The sequence below is a fragment of the Acanthaster planci genome, linkage group LG10, assembly GCF_054643075.1.
Source record: "Acanthaster planci isolate LZ-2023a linkage group LG10, COTS_SCS, whole genome shotgun sequence".
Taxonomy (NCBI): Eukaryota; Metazoa; Echinodermata; class Asteroidea; order Valvatida; family Acanthasteridae; genus Acanthaster; species Acanthaster planci.
In genome coordinates, this window is record NC_141786.1 from 2,046,471 (window position 1) to 2,070,634 (window position 24,164).

At 39.6% G+C, this 24,164-nt stretch overlaps 1 protein-coding gene across 7 annotated transcripts in view; it reads right to left on the minus strand.

Annotated features, from left to right (window-relative positions):
- The window catches only part of LOC110983543 (monocarboxylate transporter 13-like), a 62,861-nt gene that overhangs the window by 21,581 nt on the left and 17,116 nt on the right, over positions 1–24,164 (minus strand). The window contains exon 1 of one of the 7 annotated variants that reach the window (XM_022242862.2): positions 23,438–23,879. The exons of 4 other annotated variants lie outside the window; for them this stretch is intronic. The gene's annotated coding sequence lies outside the window, so the exon portion shown is untranslated. Of the gene's footprint in view, positions 1–5,530; positions 5,679–12,758; positions 13,103–23,437; positions 23,880–24,164 lie in introns of those variants that run through there. 2 more of the 7 variants (XM_022242863.2, XM_022242865.2) reach the window with 2 other exon arrangements.

The window sequence follows — 24,164 nt, forward strand, 5'->3', positions numbered from 1 at the left end:
TGAAAGCTGGTGCCCCCATAAGATGCTGGTGCCCCTTTGTGCCCCCCCACTGGTAAAATACTAGCTACGCCACTGGACTTTAATGACCAAAGCTACGTTTTTTAGCTCGGAAAATATTGAAATTCGCTCTTTAGCGAGTTACTATGGATTCCAACTCATACAGTTCATGCTCAAAGAGCAGGATTTCCTTAATCATCTATCATCAGCAAAGAAAGACCTCCAGCCTCTGTCAACAGATTAGATGCATCAGCTGAAGCTGAAAACTGGATCGTATTAGCCACTAGGGTTACTCTCCTGGTAATAAGATATCTGATGCTTTCCTGCATGTCATCCCATATACTCATAACTTATGGGGGGATCGCTTTTTCACCCATGCTGACCCTTTTCTTTGGAATAAATTTCCTCCTTATATTCGAAGTTTATCACTCTTAAAATTTAAAGCAGCCTTGAAGACATTCTTGTTTCCTGGCTAAACACTTCAGACCTGGGTACTTGTATCTATATTTGTTAGGACCTTTTCAGTAACTGTCATATTGTTTTTGATGCATTCATGTACATGTGTTGTTTTCTTTTGTAAAAGTGTTTGCGCCTCGAGGGTCACTTTTGACGGATTTGGCGCGCTATAAATTCTCATTGTTATTACTACTGCATATCCTCTGTTGGGAGTGTTAGTGCCTCGCCTTTCCATCAAAGCAGCGAGGAAAGTAACCTGTCCCAAGCGACACAAAATATATTACGATGTAACTTGTAACAATGAATTTCCCCTTTGTTGTTTATAGAACAGTGATATACCTTCAAGCAGTATTTCTTTCACTATCTCTTCGTAAGCAGGAGGGTTTCGCAAATAGAAATGCTCATACCGAAATTTTACATATTTTCACCAAGAAGAGCAAAGTTAGTTAATGACGAGAAAAGGATTTCTTGACTGTCAAAATCAGGAGTTCCCTCATCAGGCCACGGAAAAGGATTCAGCCCAGAGAGTCGCCAGTATCATTGAATAGCAATTAATTCCATCAGGTTGGAAAACACAAACTGTAACCCGCGTTCACATGATTGAATCTATTGTCCACCCGATTTGCTGTAACTAAATTGGCATATGAAAACCTACGGTATTCACTTACTGCTCAGCTCATTAAGGTAATTGCTTTACAACGCCTACAAAGGCCGACTGCTGTCCGTGATTGCTAATTAAAATAGTCCAGGTGTTTGGGTGTTTTTCTTTTCCATTTTTAACATCACTACAACAATGACCAGGGCCAATACAATAGTTTCCCTTTGAGAAAGATTCGAATGACTAATCCTCGGTGGCAGCCTAAACGGATTTTGATAAGCAATTCCAGCTAAGACTGATGCCAATCAAACTCTTATCAAAACTAAATTCATGAATGGTACCACAGATCGCCGGTGCATGAAAATATTCTTAGATCAACTAGCACTTTGTTGATCGCCTAAAACTACAGGTATTATTTTGCTAGGCTTTCTTCAGATGGTGAGCCCTCACTCAACACATGAATTATGAGCCTGTTTATCGCACTACTGGTAAGTTTTTGTCCAAAATATCATTGCTCAGGGAAAACAGAAGACAGAAAAAAAATGCGTTTGTGCTTGGGTTAAGGGTGAATCAGAAGCCATTGCAACCAACTGAATCACAGACACAATCATTTAGTTATTATATTTTATCAGTTATAATCTGCGTGGCTATTGTCATTTGCATGTGTAAGCCGTGAAAACAGTGTTTGGTTAACAGGATGCCTCATTCAAATACCATAGAGATGGATAAATGAGTGTGGCTGAGACAATTTAAAAGTGAAAATTAAACAAACTGCATTGATTTCGTCTTTCTAAAACAATGAGTAAATCTTAAAAAGAAATACTCATTCTCAACGCAGCGGAGTCACAAATACATTTTTTTATTTCCCAAGTAAGGGAATCTACAATTAATTGAGCATACAGAAATCATTGTTGTTTATTTAGATGGATAAACTCTCTCTTTTATACATTAGAATTTCCTCCATTTTTCACTACTTTGCTAGCTGTGTATGACAACGCAGTTATCATGGTCGCCATCATTACCACAGATTTAACAACTGTCGAAATATTGACGAGTTGGGCCCTATGTCAGAGAAAAATGTTCAGTGTTCAACATAAATGCTTCATTCACTCGCTCTTCCTGTGGCACATAATGACGATGTCAATAAGTAACTACGTAAAACACACGCACGTTGGCAGCCAATTTCCTGCAAAAGAGATCTGCTTCGCTGTAATTACAAGCAGCCGCAATGCGTTTGAGCCTCTCTAACACATGGACTGATAGACGCATGAGCTAAATAAAGACATAATTAAAAATCTCCCTTCTGAAAGAAAAAATGTCAATCAAGTTTGACCATCAAACGCGGGAGATTCTCCGACTGCTCGTTCAGTTGCAACAGGTGTTCGTTTTGATACCACAGGTCGCCATGGAAACGCACTTTATATTGGCGCATAGATCGAGCAAGGACCCAGATAATGCTATGCGCATATCCCTGGCATGGATTCATTTACATGTACAAACGCTGTCGTGTGTTTATAATAGCCATTTCATTTTTAGCCATTACACTAAACAATTATTTTCTTTTAGATATTGACAACGTATTGTTTATTTGGATGTTTGGTTTAACATCCAGGCTGTGCTTGGTGTTCACTAGAGGACATGAAGAGTTACGAGGTTGCAACGGTGGGATTCGAGACAAAACAAACAACTAAGTTTGCTTTTTCCTGAGGCAGAAAAACACAACGCAGAAACAATAAATAAATATATTCTGTAGTGATTCTAAATACGCACCTGTAGGCATATTTAGGTTTGCGGGAGTAAACAGAAAGTCTCTTTTAGCCTTGCGCCACAAATGAAATGTTCTTATCACGGACATATATAAAAAAAAATCTGGATTTGAAACGCAAGCCAAGCGACCATTTTTATATCAGGCACGAAATTCGACAGAGGGGTACCCCCCGGGCAAGTCCAATCCCTATACACACTCCATCTCATTATTACTTAACACACCCTCTGAAAAGAATTGCTTGTTTGTCCTGTCCACTTGTCATTTTGCCTTTGAGAAAGATTCTGCTAGGATCGAAACGTCAGGCCCTCCATATTTTGTGATCTCTATAAGATGATTATGGGCATTGCAAGTCCACTTTTTTTATTTACCTCCGTGGTTCGTACATACGGAAGTACGGAGGCCTATATTGGCAACTTACAAAAACAAAATTAGAGATACTATCTCGCCGCGGCGAGTTAGCTAAAACTAGCTCAACTCGCTGCATATTAAGACTCAGCTTGGATATCAGACCCAAAGATTCCGACTACTCTTTTTATTAAGGGTCCTATATCACCCAACGTCCACGTGACCAACTCTCCCCCAGATTTCCAGGTATAGTCTAACCATTCCGAACATATCTTGTCCATATTAAATTCAGTTTAGCATCAACACTTTTTTTTAATGCTCCTCAAAACTGTAAAAATTGCTACCACGATTAAAATTGGTAGCCAAAAAGGGAGAGGACAGAGACCATTCGGGCATTTCCCAAGAATTTTGAGAACTGTCCGTGGTATGCTGTTTGGAGTACACCATCCACTACAAAGCAGAATTAGGGTCAACAAAATTGGAACATGTTTTTGTTAAATTGATTGCAGTTTTATATCTAAAACAAGTACACGTATCTGCTCATACAAACGACAGATTTGGAACTGAATACCCCTTTCCTCAGTTGCTTGAGAACTATAACATGACACAGCAATGTCAGGGGAATCCTGCCACTATCTGATTGCGTACTTTGGGCAAAGCAGACACTGCATAAAAAGCGTACAAACTTTATATAAATGGTCATGTCGTCGAGAGTGCATCTAAGCGTGAGGTTGTAAAAGCTATTTTCCATATTATTCAATTGAAAAACAAGAGACTTGTGGTGATCGTCTGGTTGTCCTACCAGCGTGGCTCAGCACACATTATTTCAGTGGCCATCCAGGATTTTTAACGGGGGTTCGGGAAAGTTTTGTTCTTACAATTAGGGGGGTGGTAACTATGATGTACCGGTAGCTCTCAGTGTGGGTGAAGGAACCTAAAATCTCTTTATTTTGTCCTTAACCGTGCACGCGACATAAGGCCTCAATGTGATTTATGCTTTTGGGGCCTTCAACTGCCCCCTATAGAGCTATCAACCCCCGCCCTATTTCGTTGAGAAGCTGCCCCATTGAGTTCTGACCGGTAACAGCCGTGACAGATGCCTGATAAAACCGGCAAGAACTGCAATGCAAGCCAACGTTCAGTGGACATGGTTGTAGGCCTATGTGGAATGTTAGACATCACGGAGTAATGAACAGTTCCTTTTGGTATGCTTTCCCGTGGTCTGTTTCAAAATCTTGAGCGTATCTCCTGTAACATTTAAAACAAATTGCCTGACAAAGGCTTGCGTGAGGGGAGGCTCAATCTTGAGGCTGAAAATTCTTGCAGTCCGTTTACCAGACACGCGCCAGAGGGCCCACAGCAGTTGTAGACAAGCATGATGTAACTTATACCCATGCAACACGGAGGAGAGACACTTACCCTTGCGTTATTAAGTGACAGTATCAGTTAACCTGGGCAACGAAACGGCGGGATTCTGGCTTGGAGACTACAGGAAATTGCCTTGGTGTTTATTATCATGCATTCTATACGGCAGCCATTAATATTGACCGTCACTATCAAAATATTGACTCGATGGAGCAACAGCGTGTAGCTGGTGAATATGGGGCCGCGGTTGTGATCGTCATTTCTAAAAAAGGCACGAAGCCATATCACAAGAAGAGAACGAAATCTTTAAGCAATTGAGATTGGAAGTTACACTGCAAACACCCCGGTGTTACATTTAAATCCCCAGTGTTATCAGAAGACCACACTGACACTTTACAGTAGTGTTACAAGTTTTGGTGTTACATCAACACTCTTGGTGTTACCATACTTTTAACTCCCTCCAGTGTATTGTAACACCTGTAAGTGTGTAAAGTTACACGACCGGTGTTAAAGTAACACATTGTTGTGTGGTCATCTGGTAACACCAAGAAGTATTGTTTCTAACACCACGATTCTTTCAGTGAAGTTGCAACGCCCGGGCGCGCCCGTGGTAATTTAATAACATTGGTTTGTGTTGCTCGATTTCCAAAACTTTCGGGCAAAAAACACGGACGCGTAACCAAATTCTCATCAAACAAACAATCCTCATCAAAGACCCCACACGGTCAATGAAAAGAAAATGTAAATAGGTTTTGGAAATTACACCCTTCTAAAGTTCCCTTCCTTCAGTTAACCGATGTCCCACATTCCCCTTTCAAAATAAACTCGTACAACCCTGTCGCACATTAAAAATGAAATTTACTGTTCCATAAATTAAAAGAACACTCTAAAAACACCTAGGTCAGACTCAATTCAAAAAACCAACGGGAATTTCCCAATTTCAACGCCCTCTTACCTACAGCCCATGAACCGGCTCGCAAGTTTTAAAAACCTTTACTTACGTGCAACATCAGGTACCAGTTTCCAGGTTGTGCTTCGTCATGCCGAGCGGCGCGCCACTATACACCACCGTTCTCTGATATCGCGTCATACAAGTAGGTGTATTTGCAACCCTTTGTTTTAGTCATTCGGATCATATTGGTACATACAATTTAAAATTTATTACAAATGTAAAGGCTGGTACATGTACATCAGATACTAATCCAATGCATACACTGTACCGAACAGTACGTGTACAGTACATTGCCGTAGAATAAACAAGGCTTGCACTTTATGAATGGGATACACGTAAAACACGAGGTTCACCATAAGTCCATCAAAATCAGTCACTGTTCAGTGCATGTGGTGATTACATGCGGAGGCCCCTGTGTAATCCACTTTTCCGCAACAATGCAACTGAATTGAAGAAATGATCACCCACGGTCGTAAAGTTTCATCAATGGTTAATCGACACGGCTACATTCACCACAGGTGGAGGTACATCCAAAAAAATCTTAGGGCTGTTTCTCTATATCGAGCGAACATTATTATCATTGGTTTATTTTATCAAATAATTTAATTAAATAACATTTTAAAAATGCACAGTATGGCAACCAGTAGGTTGAATTGCACTGCATATTCATACATCACAAAAATTATTTTTTAATAAAGGTATAATAGATTAGTAGGAGATTGTATCTAATAAATTAGAAGCATTTAGAAGTCTACTTACAGGCAACAGGGGAGGAAGGTCAAGAGTTCGGGCGATATATAAGCACACTGACACATACACAAAGTGTTAAAGTATCACATATTTATAAATAGCAGGTCTAATATACTGAATATAGGCTTACACTATTCGGAGGTCACACACTGGTAAACTGCAACACTTCAGCTGCCGTAAAAAGTAAACTTTACGATTACACGATTTACACATGTAATCAATCGGGGCATCCAATTTGGTATTCTCCTGAACATAAACTCCAAGGAGTTTAAGACAATTATTTAGGTTTAATTTTTGCAAATTGTCTTTGTAAAACCGAGGCTTGACAGGAAGCCCCTGAAAACAGACAGTCATGAAATTGCACTCTATCATATTTAAACGCATGAAATTACTATCTGACGACTGTTTCAGATTGTCAAGTTCACTCTGCATAACTGTTGTTCGGCCCATCTTATCAAAAGGGAAAAATAAAGTTAGGTCATTTAAATACTTATACTGAAATATTTCAGCAGTGGTTGGTTTAGAGTAATTCATCATAGCCAAGAAGGCATTTGGGCCGATCTTGGTGCCTTGTGGCACTGCTGCAGTAATAGTTTGCCAATCAGACAAAGTACCAGCAAGGCGAACGCTTTGCAAACGGTTTGGCAAAAAAATCACAAATCCAAGGTATGATCGACCGCTGTACACCTAGATCAATGAACTTCTGGATAACAATTTGGTGACTTACTCTCTCAAATGCCTTAGAGGAATCTGTAGCTACAACTACAGCAGATCGTTTAGGATTATCCATTTCCCTACTTACACCATCGATTGGTTTAACCAAGCAATACGTAGTTGAAGATCCCTTCAATGACCCGAATTGCTTATTATCTAGCGAATTATTAATATCGGTAATTATCCACTTAACAACAAAGTCTTCAAACACCTTCACAAAAAAAATTGAGGGAAAATTCGACGAAGAGAGAGAGCAGTTAAATACCTCAGTTAATGGGAAGCAAAATTCATAAGCACATTCCTCTATGAGGCGTGGAGGAAACCTGTCTGGACCGCCGCTCTTGTTCAAATTCAGTCTCATAAGCCCGTCTCACACATCTTTTGGAGAAATGGAGGGACAGGCCTACGTGCCGGGAGGTTAGCAGATATCTGGCTTGAATCCAGTTTAGGCATGTCTTTAGCTACAGAGATAAAGTGACGATTGACCTCATTTGCGGCTTCAAACGAAGACAGGTCTGGTATGGACAGCTGCTCATGGGCACTGTTCTCAGTTAATTTTTGAATTTGCTGTTGCCATTGTCGTGGATTAGATTTCTACAACCGGCTGACGTTCAGCTTGTAAAAGCTTTCCTTGGCACGCTTAATCAATCTGATGAATTTGTTTCTTAAAAATCTCAATGAGGAAAAATCAACATGATGGTAGGCTGATTGACGTTTAATAATGAGCGTTTTGAGATTAGGAGACGGCCAAGGTTTGTCATCACTATGTGCTGATTTTGTTTTGGTTGGGAAATACTTGTCAACAGTATCTGCTAATCTAGTATAATAAGTAGTTGCTTTGGAGTTACGTGACGTAGCTCTGTTGATGTCTGAGCAGTCATAGTTACAAATCCATTGTCCAAAGGCTCTTTTGTCAGAGTCGTAATAGGCCTAACCACCTTTTTTTATATTACATTGTTCTTGTGGTCCGGGATAAGAGGTCTCCAGATCAAAGTGGTCGCTGAGTCCCAATAGTGATGACGATTGAGGTTCTTGATAATGCCGTTGGATATCTGTGAGGATTTAGTCAACAGAGGCTTGACATCTTGTAGTGGTGTTGACAATTTGCACGAGGCATTAAGATCGTTGTTTCCGACGGCACAGCTGCCATAAAACACCGTTTTACTTCAATGTATCAATGAGACTCGCACTTACTCCGACATAAGTAATTCACTATGTCTTAGTAGAGTGAGATATGACCAACAGCTATTCCGGAGGAGGTAGAATGATGGACAAACCCAATTCTTTCCAAATGTACTGACATAAACCACACGCTTTAAAAGGAGAGAATCGCTGCAATTTATTTAAATATGTGTAAAGCATGCGTTTTTTTAAGTGGTCGGCGTGAACGAGGTGAAACCGCGCGTTGCATGTCATTAAAACTGGCTCTATGGTAACCTGGGATGCTATCTTGAACAAATTTCTGACTCTCCGACTGACTGCATTAGGGCTGCTCATTTGCAACGGGCATCCCACAATCAATGATGATTCAGACGAGACGTGACAGTCATATTTCCAAGAAATTACTTCAGGCCAGCATGAACTAAGTCTTGGGAAAATATGTTCTTCCCTGAACGCTAAAAGAGCTGGGTTATTTTGGACAATCTCAGAGCAAGAGGGGGGCGGAATCCGCCTAACCCCCAAAACTAATGCTGTGCTTTGCTGGAGTTTTAAAACTTGGCAGGGGCCTATGCGTGTAAAAACACTCCATGTCATTACAAATGTGAAGTTTGAATTCAATAAGACACAAAGTTGTTATTCTTATCATCTGAAGCTCAATGCTACACGTCTGCCCGTGTGCATTGAGTGGCACCCCTTTGAAAAAGTAAGCCTATACATTAAGCTGGCCCATCTCGGGAAAACGTGCGCTGCGCAAGAACGGTATGCCGGATTTTCACAACCCAAAATGACAGCAAAGAGTTACTCTAACAATTGCTAAAGGCCCAACTCCTAAAACAAATGCACTGCGACGAAATCGGGATAACGCTGTGGGGGCAGGTTCTGTCCCCAGCTCTTTTAGGGTGAATAGAGTAAGCACTATGATGCAAAGAGGGCGAGTTTTCGAGAGACTTGGCAAGGAAAGATGAACCAAAAAATAGTAACAAAGCAAATAAATCTGATATATTATCAGGATTTCGCTTCACAGAATAAAAACTCGGTGGCACGAGCCAAGTTTTAAGGTGGTCCAAAAGAAAGTCCGACAAAATGTCAATTTCTCGTGCGATTCCAGGAAATCCTTGTCTACAAATTTTGGTGGCTCTGTAAAAAGAGACTCACGCGCAGTTAGACCGATTCACATTTTCAAGGAATGTATTTCATTGGGCCATCACGGGCCGTGTGGAGCTGCCTTATGAAACCCGGATTTCAAGTAGGTTGAACGCAGGGACCATTCATTGCACCTGGTTCCTTCTTTTGGATGGACAGTTAATGAGACCAATCATAGTCAGTTGAACCTAATTAGTTTGTTCAGTCTTAATGTACACGGTCTCAACAGAGTTGTAACGAGTCACTGAAATTTATGACTCAGATCGAGTGGAGCTGTACCGTCGAGTCTCTAGGCAAAAAATAAATTTGAGTGCAAGTATTTAGCCTGAGTTCATTCGTATCACCATTTTATGAACACAATGAGATATTCTTAGGTTAAAACAAGAGAGAAACTCACTTTTGGCTTTTTAAAATTTACCACTGGGTTTCTATATAAGGTCACAACACATACACTTACACTTGATTAAATAACACATGCATGAACATTATCAATTTACTTTCATTTTTAGGAGTTTATTAACAGGTCTTCTGAGGACGGACTCAAGATGAGTTGAGTCGTCAAAAATAAATTATGACTCAAGTCTCGAATCGAGTCATTGACACGAGTCAATACCACCCCAGGTGTCAAGTGGAATAAGACTGTTCGAGACATCCTTTCACAGGATAGCATCAATACGCTGGTCTCCAATATTTTCTACATTTTTCTAAATATATGTTTGGTTTGAATCGCTGCAGAGGAAATTAAATTGCATGGTGAACACGACTGTGCTGGTAGGACGGATATTGGGTATAAAAATTTTCATCACGTTTAAAACTTCAATAATGACAATGTTGCAGAATTGGTTGTCATAAAATTCAAAATGCAAACAGGATGTAAATGAAGGAATGTAGTTGCTGGTACAAATGTCTATAAATTGTATGCCTTCGTTACCATCAAATTTTAATTCACCCAACAGACAACAACATGACGTCTCACTGTTTGAGTATTATCAGTCAAACAGTCAAACGCTTGATTTCACAGCACAAACGTTCAATTTTACCAGTTTTCCGTACGGAACAATTACCTATAAAATAAGAACATATTTTCATAAAATTTTCTGTAATTATTGTAACTTGCTGGACAAACGAGCTTCCTCGCTTATGGTCAGCAGTTCTGCATATTTTCTTTAGCTTGACTGATTCCAATCAATTACCTGACATGGAAAAGATCGCGATCTTTTTCTCCCTGAGAGTTGATTTTCACTTTCTAGATTTTCAAAGTCTGTACTCCATTACTTTGTCATTTTAAAAGTGTAGTACACGCTGCCATTCTGAAAGATGTTGACAGATACATGAGGCACAAGACATTAGCGTAGCGTCGGGTGGGGGGCGCAGAATACTAGAACGCCCACAGAATCCAAGAATTTAATTGGGGCGGTGACAATAGGTTACAGTCGCAAAACCATAGAGTGAAAGGAGATGATAATTGCGATAAAAGCTGGGCTGCAAAATGCCCCCGAGATTTATCCTAACAGTGAATAAATACACAGCCTATAATTGTGATTTAAACTAAATGGGCTGCACATACCCTTCTCCAATCAGCTAAAAATAAAACCTTGGCTACGCGCCAGTTGCGAGGCATTTGGATCTCGAGGTTTACCCCAATCATTGAACAACTCTATACTCTATGAAATACCTATGTGTATATCTTGTACCACTTAGGAGGCAGAGTTTGTCAAAATAATGACTCCTGAAAACCTTGGAAGTCGTCCAATTCTGCACTTTGACCTGTTAACGTTTTTCTTGCAAATATTTATATCACACCAAAGTTAATCAGAAAGAACCGAGAAACCATTTGCAAATATGGCAACCAGTCCCATTAAAGCCAGGAGAGTGACGCGTACGCCTAATATGATTCACAGAGAATTAATTAATTTTTATAATTACTATCAGTTCTGATTACGATTCTACTTTCCAATTGCAAGGCCTTCTGAAAATGGGTTTAACACTTCTGAAGTTCTGCCTCTAAACTTTGTTGCTCTCCAATATCAGAATTTTCTGTTGACAACATGTTTAATATTTCCCTAAGATTCGCTGTGAAGTAAGGTAGCCCGGTGCTCTTTGGGCCAATTGAGCTCTTGAGCCAAATTCTCAAAGGAAGTAAAATGTTTTGCACCTTCACTGTGGTTAGATGTGAGGACACGCCTGATGTTCTTGCCAAAGTCACTGCCCACGTTAATAGTTCTTTTCTGCCCTTGCAGCTCCACTGTTTATTTTCAATTGTAATTCAATTTCTCACGCTCATAATTCAACCTTCTAATTCTGTTGCTTTTTCAATTTCTCTCTCCCTAAGTACAAAATTATGTTCTATTGCCTCAGCAGTGTCGGGCATTGTTCTCTACAAGCCTCAGTAGAAAGGGATGATTTTTGTATACTTTAATGTAGTGAAGGTATCTTTTCTAAACCCTTACAACAAAACCTATCCACACAATCTATAAAGCTTCATCGAATCACCAGGAATTCTGGAGGTACAACATTCAGACCAGGCATGTTAACGAATTACAGGCTCCTGCCCTGGACAGGAATACGTTGTTTCAGAGACTGAGATCTTCAAATCTCGTAAAACAGCCCCATGATGTACAAACAACGTGTTGAGGAGCATGTTGGAAAAGAGATTTGTGGAAAAGAAGAGCTAAGCAGGGGCAATGCTGACCAATCGTTCAGCCTACCGACATCCATTTTTCTTTTTCCTATAATTCTATATCTGTCGTAATTAACTCATTGATTGGTGGTTGGGGCAATAAATGCAAGTCAACAGTAATACTCGACAACGGTGTGATTTCAATTTAAGGCAATTCAAAAAGACTGTCTGTTACGTGACAATTACTGAGATTACCAGTGCAGGCGAAAAACTGTCAGCAAACTCGTAAGATTAGACAGAAAAGGCAACAGAACATCTCCCTATTTTTTCAATTTTATTCTGTTCAGTTCAGAATTGTAACAATATTTGTATGACTCGAGTCACTGTAACGCGGTGACTCTAGTCGAGTCGAGTCGAAGAAGGCAAAAATGTCGAGTTTAGTCCAGTATCTGGATCGGGTAAGTTTTGAGTCACCAGTATTCGAACACAATAAGACATTCATTATTTAAAGCAAGAGAAAAAGTAATTTTAAGCATTTTAAAATTAACATCATGTGGTCTGACCACATCTTACTCTTTGTGATAATAACATGATATGAACATTTTCATCAAAAGGAAATTTGCTTTCATTTTGGGGACTCAAGTTTAAATAACTTTCATTCAAGTTTGGTCTTCTGTGGAGGGATTGGAGTTGAGTCCAGTCATTTTCTCGCAGTGACTCAAGTTGAGTCCAGTCATGTTCTCGTTGGGACTCTATCGTCAAGTCCATTCGTCCAACTTGTGACTCAAGTCGAACTGGAATCGAGTCATTGCTACTCTAGCTCAGTTAACGATTCAGAATCATTTATGCAGCCAACTGGACATATGAAAAGAAGGTATTGAACACCTACCTGATGGATTGCACCTATTTAGACGCTTCCTTTTTACGATTCTGGGCCTGGCGAAAACCTTGGTGTTGCCCCATGCACGATATGCGGTATGCTCTAGTGAGGAACACTGTCAATCATTGATATACCGCCAACAGCTTCAATGTACATCACTGATGGCCAAGGGTATGCAGCAGCCATGGTGGAGGTCACATGGTATACATGCGCAACCTTAACAGGCCGCAATCGCAACGGATCCCAGACTAATGTAAACAATGTTTAATGTGTGCACACAATGTGCCGGCGATCAATGTAACGTAAGTCAGCAAGCATCTTGGACAATCAGTAGCAGTCGGAACATGGTGGCTACCACATCATCTATCAAACATGAATTATTCAAAGACCACGCCTGATCAATTATTCTGAATAAATTCAAGTGTCTCAGTAATATTCAATTGCCTCCAAAATGACGAGGGCCTACTTTGTATATGTTACGGGTATAGTTTCTTCGCATACAGTCGTAACGTTATACTCGTTTATTCACTAATAATACAGTAATGTAATAAATATGTAACACAAAGCCGCGGCAGTCGAGAAGGTTAATATTGAGGTGTAATTTTCGTGACATCTCTGCCAATAGGCTGAAACCGCCACATCAGATGTTTGAAGGCTTTTTACAACGGATAAGGTAATGAGAAACGAAAACGTATCACGAATCGACGAAGTGCAACAAAGTGACCGATAGTGTTGGACAATATCTAACCGATTATGTATCACTTGTATACAGATGATGGAATCGAAACCCAAATGTAACCTATAATAAATCACCTGATGACAGATAACGCATCCGTATGGTGAAAGACGAGAACGTTACGGGTGAATTAGTGCCTTTTATTTATATCACATTCCACAAAACAACAAAATTGCTGCTCTAAATTGAACAAGGATTGCTAGATATTAAGAAATAATTCAAATGGTTTAAAGTTCAATTCTGTTAATTTAGTTGCACTTATATATTCCTAGCAAAAACTAACTTTGTTGTGTTACTGACGGATTGGGAAACAATAAATGAGAACCAAATGAGTTTCGAACTCTCCCCACGTCGAGTTGGTATTTATGTTCCATGAAATTATAGTGATCGAGTAAAATATTTAAATGGCTCTTACAATTCGGTCCTGCAGTATTACAGTTTGGTACAGTAAATGGGGAGCTTTTGCAATGTTGTCCATGGGTAAAATGTTTCTGAATTGTGGGGTTGGAAGTTGTCCAGAAAAACGATTCTGGATGGCATCATTTTGATTCTTACCAGACTACAGTAACATCATTATCAAATGGCATGTATAACGACACACTGGGGGTAGAAATGATCGGCTGAAGGCTGGCTCCTACTTCACGAAAAAAGTGGAAATGAATGCGAACTAGTGACGTCAGATCAAATATTCGCGTTATGAATACCCGAATGTTGAACACATTTCAAACTTGAGGGAAATTTCGCTGCAAGTTTTTCGTGCCGTCAAATTCGCTTCGTTTTCGCATTCGCCTGAAGTATGAACCGGCCTTAAACTGGACTTGTTAAAACACAGTGTACAGTGTTACAAGTTTTGAAATGATTTGAGATATACGGGGCAATTACCCTTTAATACACTGCTCCAAAGGCATCAATTGCCGGAGACTGAGGTTTTCGTGCATATAAGTGGCCTTCTGAAGTTATGGGAGGGCGTAAACATTCTACTGTTATTTTGTTTTGGTAAAGTCCACGTGAACCAAACGCAGTGTAAGGCAGACGCTTTCTTGTATTCACTGATTTTAAAACTGTAGAGCTGATGCTTTGGGGATGCAGCTTTCAGAAAAATAAATTTATCAATTAAGTTGAAATGTTACTGGAGAAAACCCACACACCTGCCACTGAGACATCGGTTGAAAACAAATCGGCCCTGGCATAAGTTACCCATTAATTAACTTCAAGTTTTCAATTGGGAACATAATGCCACACTACGGTATCGAAGTGTGATGCCTTTTTGAACCAGGGAGTGCTGTTCAAACAAATGGAGCGCGCGCGCGTGTTGGTTCACGCGCTGTCCCTCTCACTAATTCCTTTTATACATACAGTTGTGCGCACGACGTATTTCCATTGGTACTCTATACCGCGCAAGGGGCAAAGTGCTCCAATGCGCTTTTGCGAATTCAGTTTCCGATTCAAGTGTCGATACTACACGTGGCAAATATACCTATTCACACTGTGTCGTTCCGCATGGCTATCCATTATCGGACTGGTCACCTGAAGCATCGCGTAGCTACGATTGGACAAATTGGAGAGTGACTATTGCTTAATTAATATACTACTGATACGATACTAGATTTATAAATATTTAAGCAAATTTTGAGTTGATGCGCGTATATAATCGTAATGTTAAAAGCCACCTTCAGTTCTTCAAAGTTTGGAGAGTACAATTTTCTAGCGACGTTGTTCTAACCTTGGTCAATTCATTTTCATCATTGGTATGTAGGTGATAAATTTAGATATTTTCACATCAAGTTAGTAAAAACATCAGAGTATTACAAGCACTTGTGTTATGAGCGTGAGAGAAGAATGCTACTCAATCATAGACAGCAAAGCTTGCGCCCAGCAGTGCAACGTGCTAGTAGGCCTAGTTATATTAGCCAACTGTGTTTGATGTTCAAACGCAATGCCTTTTTCCAACCTGACGTTATATTCCTTTTAAACCGTACGCGCGCCTGTGGGTTTCAAGCTGGTATTAGTAGTATTTCTTTTTAAATTTTAGGCAAACTCTGTGCTGTTAAGATATCTTCCCTTGTCAAATATTGAAATCAGACAACTAAGGAAAAATAATTTGTACGTCTCATAAACCTTATCAGTCCGGTTAAATTGAAATTAAACCAAGTTCAGATAAGACAGTAAGTCAACGTGTGGCCAGCGTAACTACAACCAGTGGTGACAATTTCATTTGAGTTTCAAGTCAGCATTGATCTACCAAGTGTTACTCATGAAAGGCCTCATAAAACTCATTATTATATTATAATAATTTTTTAAGCCTATATAATTACATATATATATATATAAATATATAATTATTTATATAATATATTAATATTTATATAATGTAATTATATATCTATATAGATATATAATTATTTATAATTGGCCAAAAACAATTGGTCACATTCGGACACATTGTTTACCACTTGCAAATCGTTTTTTCCCAAGAGCAAAAACATATGGTCACTGCGGTAGTTGTTGGTTTTCCACCAGCACCTTCAACGTCCAAACGTGATCAAAGTAAAGGTAATCTTCCTGGCTGACACCACGCTTGGGGTTGAACAGTTTGTATTTACCATTAAAGTACTTGATTACCCACTGCTGCAGAGAAAATCCTTTGCCATGGTGTCCAATTTTTATTGTTGAGAGACGTGATACGTGAAAAAACTGCATAAGTGATCGGTTTACTGATATTTTACTCTCTCAGAATTTAAAAACACCATTATAAAGGAAATTACTGCATAGACTTGCCGGTATGCAATTACATAGACTTCACGGATACCTCCCACGCTGATGGCAAATGAAAAAAAACTAATTATAATTCTCAACTGGCGAAAACCAACACTTCTAAAGTCACCATTAAAAACCAATAATATAAAACGACTATGCAAACGCCATTTAATTATAAATGGTTACTCTTACCCATTGGCACTTGTTCTACCACGCAGCGTATTATATTTAGGCCTCCACTTAGAAAAATATTTTACTTGGTAAGACAGTGTTTTGTAGGAAAAGAAGGTATAATAATAATAATAATACAGAAGTACACTTAAAATGCGCCGCTATCCGCCAAAAACTGACGCTCATGGCACGATACAATGATATTCAAGTTCAACAGGCCACCGAGTAGCTGACTTAATTTCAATTTGTAGTTGTATTCATACTCGTTGGCGGAGGGGGGGTTGCAAAAAGCATGAATGTTACCATCAAACAGGCCAGTAGGTCAGAAACTATACTGGCTGCTTCTTTTTTGAGAGGGATGGTTCTTTACAATATGAAGAAATATAAATTATTTCAGAAAAACAAATCACATTTTACCACCCGACGCAAAGACATGGATATGGTACTGACAAAAGCCATGATCCAAAGTACATCAGATTCACAAGGTTGAACCACTACATTCTGTTCCTGAATTCAAATGATGGATGCAATTCCAACGGATGGATTACCCGTAGGTGATAGCCAGTTCAGGAAATATTAAACAAGTCTGCTAGACGTTTGATTTCCAATATGGGCAAACGTATAGGCCTATTTCAGGATAAATAATTCACTATGCAGAAATTAAGTATGCAATAGGCATTGTTTAGCTTGATAATGACTTATGAAAACCTTGGAACTCGTCCGACTCTGCACTTTGACATTCCGATGTGGCTCCCATTCAGATATCGATATCACGCCAAAGTTCATCAGGCCGAACCGACAAAACATAGGCAGGGTCCAAATGCCACAAGTATACAGGATGCATAGCGACCAATCTCATCAAACCCCGGGGAGAGTGAAAATTTATGATGACTCACGAGCATGGATTCTTTTTTATACCATGGGGCTGTTGAGCCCTTTTTCAGGGTCATCTTCAAACGCATCAGCTCTACTTAACGACTTCTTAATTCCGACGGAGTAATTACATACAATGATGCTAGCTTTCAGACACTGAAAAGAGAAAATCTGGAGTTGGGATTTCGTAAACTCAGTTCAAGAAGGTTTGCCATGTTCTGAACTATGTTGGTCGTACATGTCAAATGGAATTCTAAGACTACAGTTTCGTGTTCGCTTCAGTTACAACACACGAGACGTTCCGGTGACGTCGACTTTGTGACGTCACGGAAATGTGGTTGGTATAGTTATTTTTTGGGCCCAAAACATCTCTGACATGCATTTGCTGACAGGGGCCAAAAATAAGCAGGAAACTAATTGTCTCGAAAATCTGGCTGCGTTTGGCTTTCCAGTTGATGAAGTCCTCGTTTTGAAGCCTAATTGCTACGAGTGGTGCCGTGCTAGCACAGCAGGTAGTGCGTGCTAGACCTGCTTCTATGATCGTACTTGCATGTCTCGACTTACAAATGCGCGCATGCGCCTGATAAGTGTGGTATACCATCACTAATTTATCGACGAAATCAATGTGCGCAAGTTTGCCATTTTAATTTATTTCGTTGATGCAGAGTGTTTTCCAATTTCAATTGGTATGCGCCTCTGAACTTCATTGCTATCCTGAGGAACGTTGCATTAAAAAAAAACATGTTTGTATGCTGAGTTTAGATTGTTTGGAAATTTGTTTCGTTCAAGTTTTTTTTTTATTTGGAGGGGGTCTGATTAAAGAAAACACTTCATTGTCACCGACGTCACCTGATCGCAACAGACACTGCTGTTGTCTACTTGCAATGAAAGTTAATTGTCTTAATTACTGAATGGGCCATGTGCAATATGCGTTACCTCGTACTATCTGACGTTCCTACAGCCGGAGTCAAACGGGCCCAATGGTTATTTCCTCACTTTCCACCTCAGTGACCAATGAGAGCCGAATCACAGCAAGCAGACATGCAGATTTGGGTCTTCAGTCGCTCCATAATTTAAAGGATTCTCCTGTATCAAATTCGTCACATAGGAGTATTGCAAAATTCAACTAGTGACGATCCTATCCACCACATCACAGCATACTTGCTATATTCTATGCGTGCCTGTGCACTCAAAGGTCGCGCTACGGCCCACAGTGAGACATCAGCAAACATGACACATCACACTGTACAAACCTATCAACCTGGCTTTAACCACAATAGACAAGAATTGCTAGCTACCAGCAAGAGGATTTTAACTTACATTTTTCTGCTTCCTCTTACCGATATCCATATTGTTCTGCGGCAGCACGAATACCACGAGGCTCCATAAAAAGCATAGCAACGGACGACCATGGTTCAGAAATGATATAAAAACGGTTCAAACGAGATATCAATGCGTCTGGTATATTCGCACTGAGTTGTCTGTTTCAATAAATGAGAACGTACCATGAACGGAGGCTGTAGCAGCCGATCAGCTAATTAAATATCAGGATGTTGTTATCAAAAGTACAACACCCGAATCAATTTATTCCCAAATTGTTAATTAAAAATGACGGGAATAAATGAAAAAGTCGTCGATGTTTTTCAGTAAGTGACAGTCTAACCCGGAAAATCGAAAATTTTTCCATCTGGAGTTTTTTCTACCATTTTACTACCTTTGATCCAAAGAACAAATTAGCAGAGTTTCAAAGCAAAATGTTGTTTACTTTCCTAGTAACTGTAAACAAACAACTAATAAAAAGCTTGGTCTCTGTGTTTCCCTGTTTTCAGGAAGTAATAAATAGTCACATCGACAGCAGGGCAAAAATGGAGACAATAAAATTATACACCATCCCTGCACGATTCGGTGTATGTACGCATGCGTGTTAGTGATGTTGCACATCGGCACACGTGTTGAAATGTAACGAAATGCAACGATTTTCGTCAGGCTCTTTTTTTTTCCCGAAGTGACAAAAGTGTGTATAATGCAATAGGAAAATATAAAGACCTCCAGGTTTTCCTGTTTTCACGAGGTAAAAAAGCTTTCATCGTTTGTATTAATGTATTATTCTTTAATTAAGCCAATAGGCCTATATCTGCAACTAAGTACGGATTAGCTTTTCCCAAGTCTTACATTTCATGACTTTGTAAAAAAAATTCCTGAATCCGTAAAATAAGAGTGATCAAAATGTGTATTGTGTATTGCAGTAGCGAAGTTTTGCACCTTGACACACAGCGGCGGCGATGATAAAAACCAATTATTCCGTACATTAGACCTTTCCTATCAGACCCTATTTCTACTGCATTCATTTTCCAATTACCTTCTCTCCCTCTTTTGACTCGTGATGCGCGCTAGTTTTTCCCGTTTTTTGAACCGACGATTTGCACTTTGGTTCGACATCTATTTTCAGCGCGACTGACTAGTTTGACTAGCTACCTGATCAGACTATTCCCCATTATTATACACAACGCTTTCATGAGGTCAGCACTTCATTGCAGACAGAATGGTCTTATTTTTCACTTCCTCTCAGCTATTGCTATTTCAAGGCTTTTTATCCTTTCAATCCCAGTTCGCCAGACAATAACTGTCTGCTATCCTTAGCCAAAACCACCAACCACGACTATGAACTTGGATTGTGTGAAGTGGTGTGTGCCACACACAAGGCACCATTTTCCGAAACACAATGCCACACGTAGTGTATATGTACATACACGAGTGTAATCGTAAAAACACGACATATGTGAAGTTGTGTATTCCATGTTGTCGATGCTGTCGATTGAAAAATTCAACTTTCAGACGTGACTTTTTTCATCAGTAGGCCTACTTCTCGCAATCTCTGATTTACTAAATCCAGAAAATCAGTCTTTTCAAGTCACACGAATACGTTTTGTATGGCACGATGCCAACATAAAATATAGAATGCTTTCTTTAATAGCCATGATTGATCGGCTGAAGTTCAAGAACGAAATCTTAAAGTGCATGTACTTCATCTATACTTACTGAAGTTTGAAGAATAGGGGGTAATTAAAGTGTGATTAGTTCATATTAAAACATGTGTGTCACTTACAATTGCCCATAAAGGAGGTGAGGGTTTTAATCCATCAGGACATGGAAGCAAACACTATCGATAACAATAGCTTTTTGAAAATGTATTGATAGGGCCTACACAAATCTGGCAGCTCACCATACGTGCGAACTTCTGGGTCTACCTATTTGAATTAATTCGTGAACGAACCTGTTTGAAGCCTTCAACGAACTCCAAACGTGCTTAATTTGCGTCGCCAGCTCAACTCCGGAATTTGGTTTTGGGCGCAAACCTTTGTTATGCTTTTTTCAGAACCAAAAAAAGTCCAGGAGGACTAGGCCTAAATACACCAGGTCAGGATTTCGCTATAGTTGCGACAGTTTTTCCCCTGAGAACTTCGAATACTTGGCAAATTAATTAATTTATTTCTTCAGGAGTGTGTGAAACATTTAAAATTCAACAGCGTCGATGGCACAAACGTCATTACCATCCAAATAGCCGTTTTCGATTTTGAAAATTCATTTCCCTCAATGAAATCATATCATTTGAAAATTGGCAAGGGAACCAAATGGGCAACTGCTTAGACTAAGAACACCCCTCGAGTGAAGTTGCTTTTGTACAAAGTGCCTGGCTTGTCCTTTCATGCACCATGGCGCAAGTTAAATTAATCCCGAAGTTCAAGAACTGTTATGTGTACTTTTCGTGTCAAGGCTAGTTGACAAATTTGCTGGTAATACTGGAAGCATGATTCTTTATCATGTCTGTCAATGAATGCTGGAATTAATTAATGAAAAGGGTTCGGGTAGCGGGAGCGTTTGAGTGTCTTTTGGTGAAAAAAAATGTCTGACCGCATTTAATGCAGCCTGCTGATTTTATTTCCTGATAATATCATACAAATATATATCACAAAACGAAATTATAGTGTGGTACCCTGCTTTATTATGTGTTGATTCCAAGAATGAAAGAGAGGGTCCTGTGTAAAATTACACGATATGCAAATGACCGGTAGCTTACTTGCAGGATTATTTGGTCACTTTCAATTGGCCATTTTCGGTGCATACTTTTATCACGATGACACTAACCTAAAAGGTCTGCTTTTTTCGTCGCAGTGGGGTTTGTCCTACGACTGGCAGCTAAAACTATAGTTGTTCGTCGGTAAAAGGTAAATTAATAATTCACAAAATGTTAAAAATCCAAATACCAAATGAAAGTTAACCCTCCTTAAAACTGATGAGACAAATGTCCATTTTGAGAGAAAATCAAATAAAATAGAAAAACCAGCCAAAAGGTGACCTCTGCAAACTTTGGCCGCCCATACAAGTTGTGTGCAAAATGAGAGTGGCCCCATACATGCAGGGTTTACTGGACAAGCACTTCAATGTAGATAATGTATGAAAGCAAATCAAAGTGCAGAGATCGAAGAACAAGTCTACGATGTACCATTACAAAAGCTAAGTCAATGACAGATAAAGGCACATATTAGCCTTGAGCCGAGGTGGTGGAATCAGCATTTTGATTTTCCCGATTTATTTCCGTTTGTAGATGACCGGGTACCACCCGGTCACCTGTCGGTAAAGCGGTTCACCTTTCGTCTCCTGTTTTTTTCCGGAGAAGAAATCTCCAAAGCATCTTCGCAATACGACATACCGGTACCGTTGTAAATTTGACACGAACATTAACCCCGATCCGTATATACGTAAAAGGAGTAACGTCTGATGACAGCATTGATCTGTTATCGAATTACAAGCAATTGTAATCTTTCAGAAGTTTATCTCATAATCTGACACAGAATGTGTTTATATTTTGGGATCGGACAGAGCTTGAGTTGGCCAGTAATTGTTGTGAAGTGTTAAAGTTGTCAAGCCTTTTTTTCGAGGGTTTACGAAGGTCAATGTTCGGACATAATTTAAAAGTTTAAGGAAACATCATATCAATACACCGGTCAGTATCTTCCAAGTTTAGGAGATTAGTGTGAAACTTTGTACCATTTAAACCCTGATGGCAAGACTTTAGTATGCGAGTTTTCAAGATGTATGTGATGTCATCTGTATCAAATTACTAGTAATTTAAAAGTTCAAATGGAAACCTTTCTTCAACTAGAACTTTAGCACTGAATGAGGTAGCACGTTCATATTTAGAAACCTGGTAGACCATTATCTTGGACAAAGCTACCACCTGGAAAGGAAAGCCATGTGACCACAACTTCTGGATAGTCGGAAGTGCAATGATATGAGATCATATCTCGAAATCAAAAAGAGTTTTCTACATTCAACCAATTACCAAAAATGTTAAGAATGGTATATGCAGAGCACTACGCAAGGATTACTGACGTCATAACACGAAGGCATACCGGTATCCCTCTTGAAAAGACGGTTATTGTTTGAAAATTTACCATAGTTTCATGACTGTGGATAAAAAAATCAGTTGTTAAAAACAACCAAACTTTGAAGTCTCAAAATAATGACGTCATCATCCTCGAAGTTATTGAAGGGTCAATCCTCAATACCAGTTTCCTCTTCATTTGACTTTGATTTGATTTAATATACATGCATACGCTTCATGAATGTTATCTTGCACAAATTATGAGACCAAGCAGACTTTCCGCTGACATGCATCAAAATTCTGCGGTGTTATCCCTTCTTGAATCGATATCACCCGATTCCCTCGTTTTTTTAAATTAAAATGAAACACATGTCGTTAATTTTCCTGTTATAACTGGAAAAACAAAACAGCAGTTCCGAACCATTCCATCTAACGTGTTTTTTTTCGGTACATACGAAGGAATTGGAAACTTCTGCTTCAAATATGACGACCTCCCTCAAACCGTATCAACATGAGTCATCTTGTAAAATAGTTTTTTTTGGACGGGGGGCAAACAACACCAAACCAGGGTTTTTTACTTGCTTCAAATAGCAAAACTACTTGAAAAAGGGTAAACGCTGTTCCGTCAAAATTGAATGTAGTCTAAGGCGGAAAACGTGCTCGGGGATTACCAGAAAGCAACATATTACAGACTAAGTTTCGGAAATACTATGTACAAATACTCGAATAAATGGAATGAGAAACGCAAAGGGAGGAAGTACTTACCTGAACAACGAGGACGGGGGAAAGAAATACACGTAATGAAATAGCCTTCTTTCGTCGCTGATCAGCGAGCAATGCCAATAAGGGTCTCGGCGACTACAATAGTGACTGGGTGTGTTTCATTACAATGACTATGGGACAAGTTGAAAGTTGGGGACAACTCCAAAATGTGCGGGGAACCTTTTGTAAATCCGCGATTTTTGTATGTACAAAAACCCACACAAAACAGCCATTGTGCACATACCGGTGTACAGGTCACAGTGACGTACGTACACGAATGCGAAAGTTAAGGAACTGTGGAACCAAATTAAGGCCACTTGACGGGGGCGTCGTGAAGGGAAAGGGGAACGTGAGGTGTTCCACCCAAAATCCCTGAAGACGCCCATGCCTGAGGAGGTAGGGGAATATGGTACAGCTGATTTCTCGCACTGACAAGTCTATTATCTGACGCTCCTCAATGTCAAGTGGAGTCAGGTTAGCGCAATGGTGCTTTCATCACCTTCCACCTGTGTTATTTTATTCTGAATCCCAACAAGCGAGACGTCCAGATTTGGCTTTTCAGTCAGTCCCTTTATATTTCCGTGATTTATTCCCGTGTTCTGGTCTTCACAATAGATGTCTCGCAAAGTTCATCGAGTGACAATTAATCATTCATGATTGTACTTGCCACATGACGAGCGTGTCTTTGTCCATGCACACGGTCTCCCCAATAAGGTCAACGTTGACAATC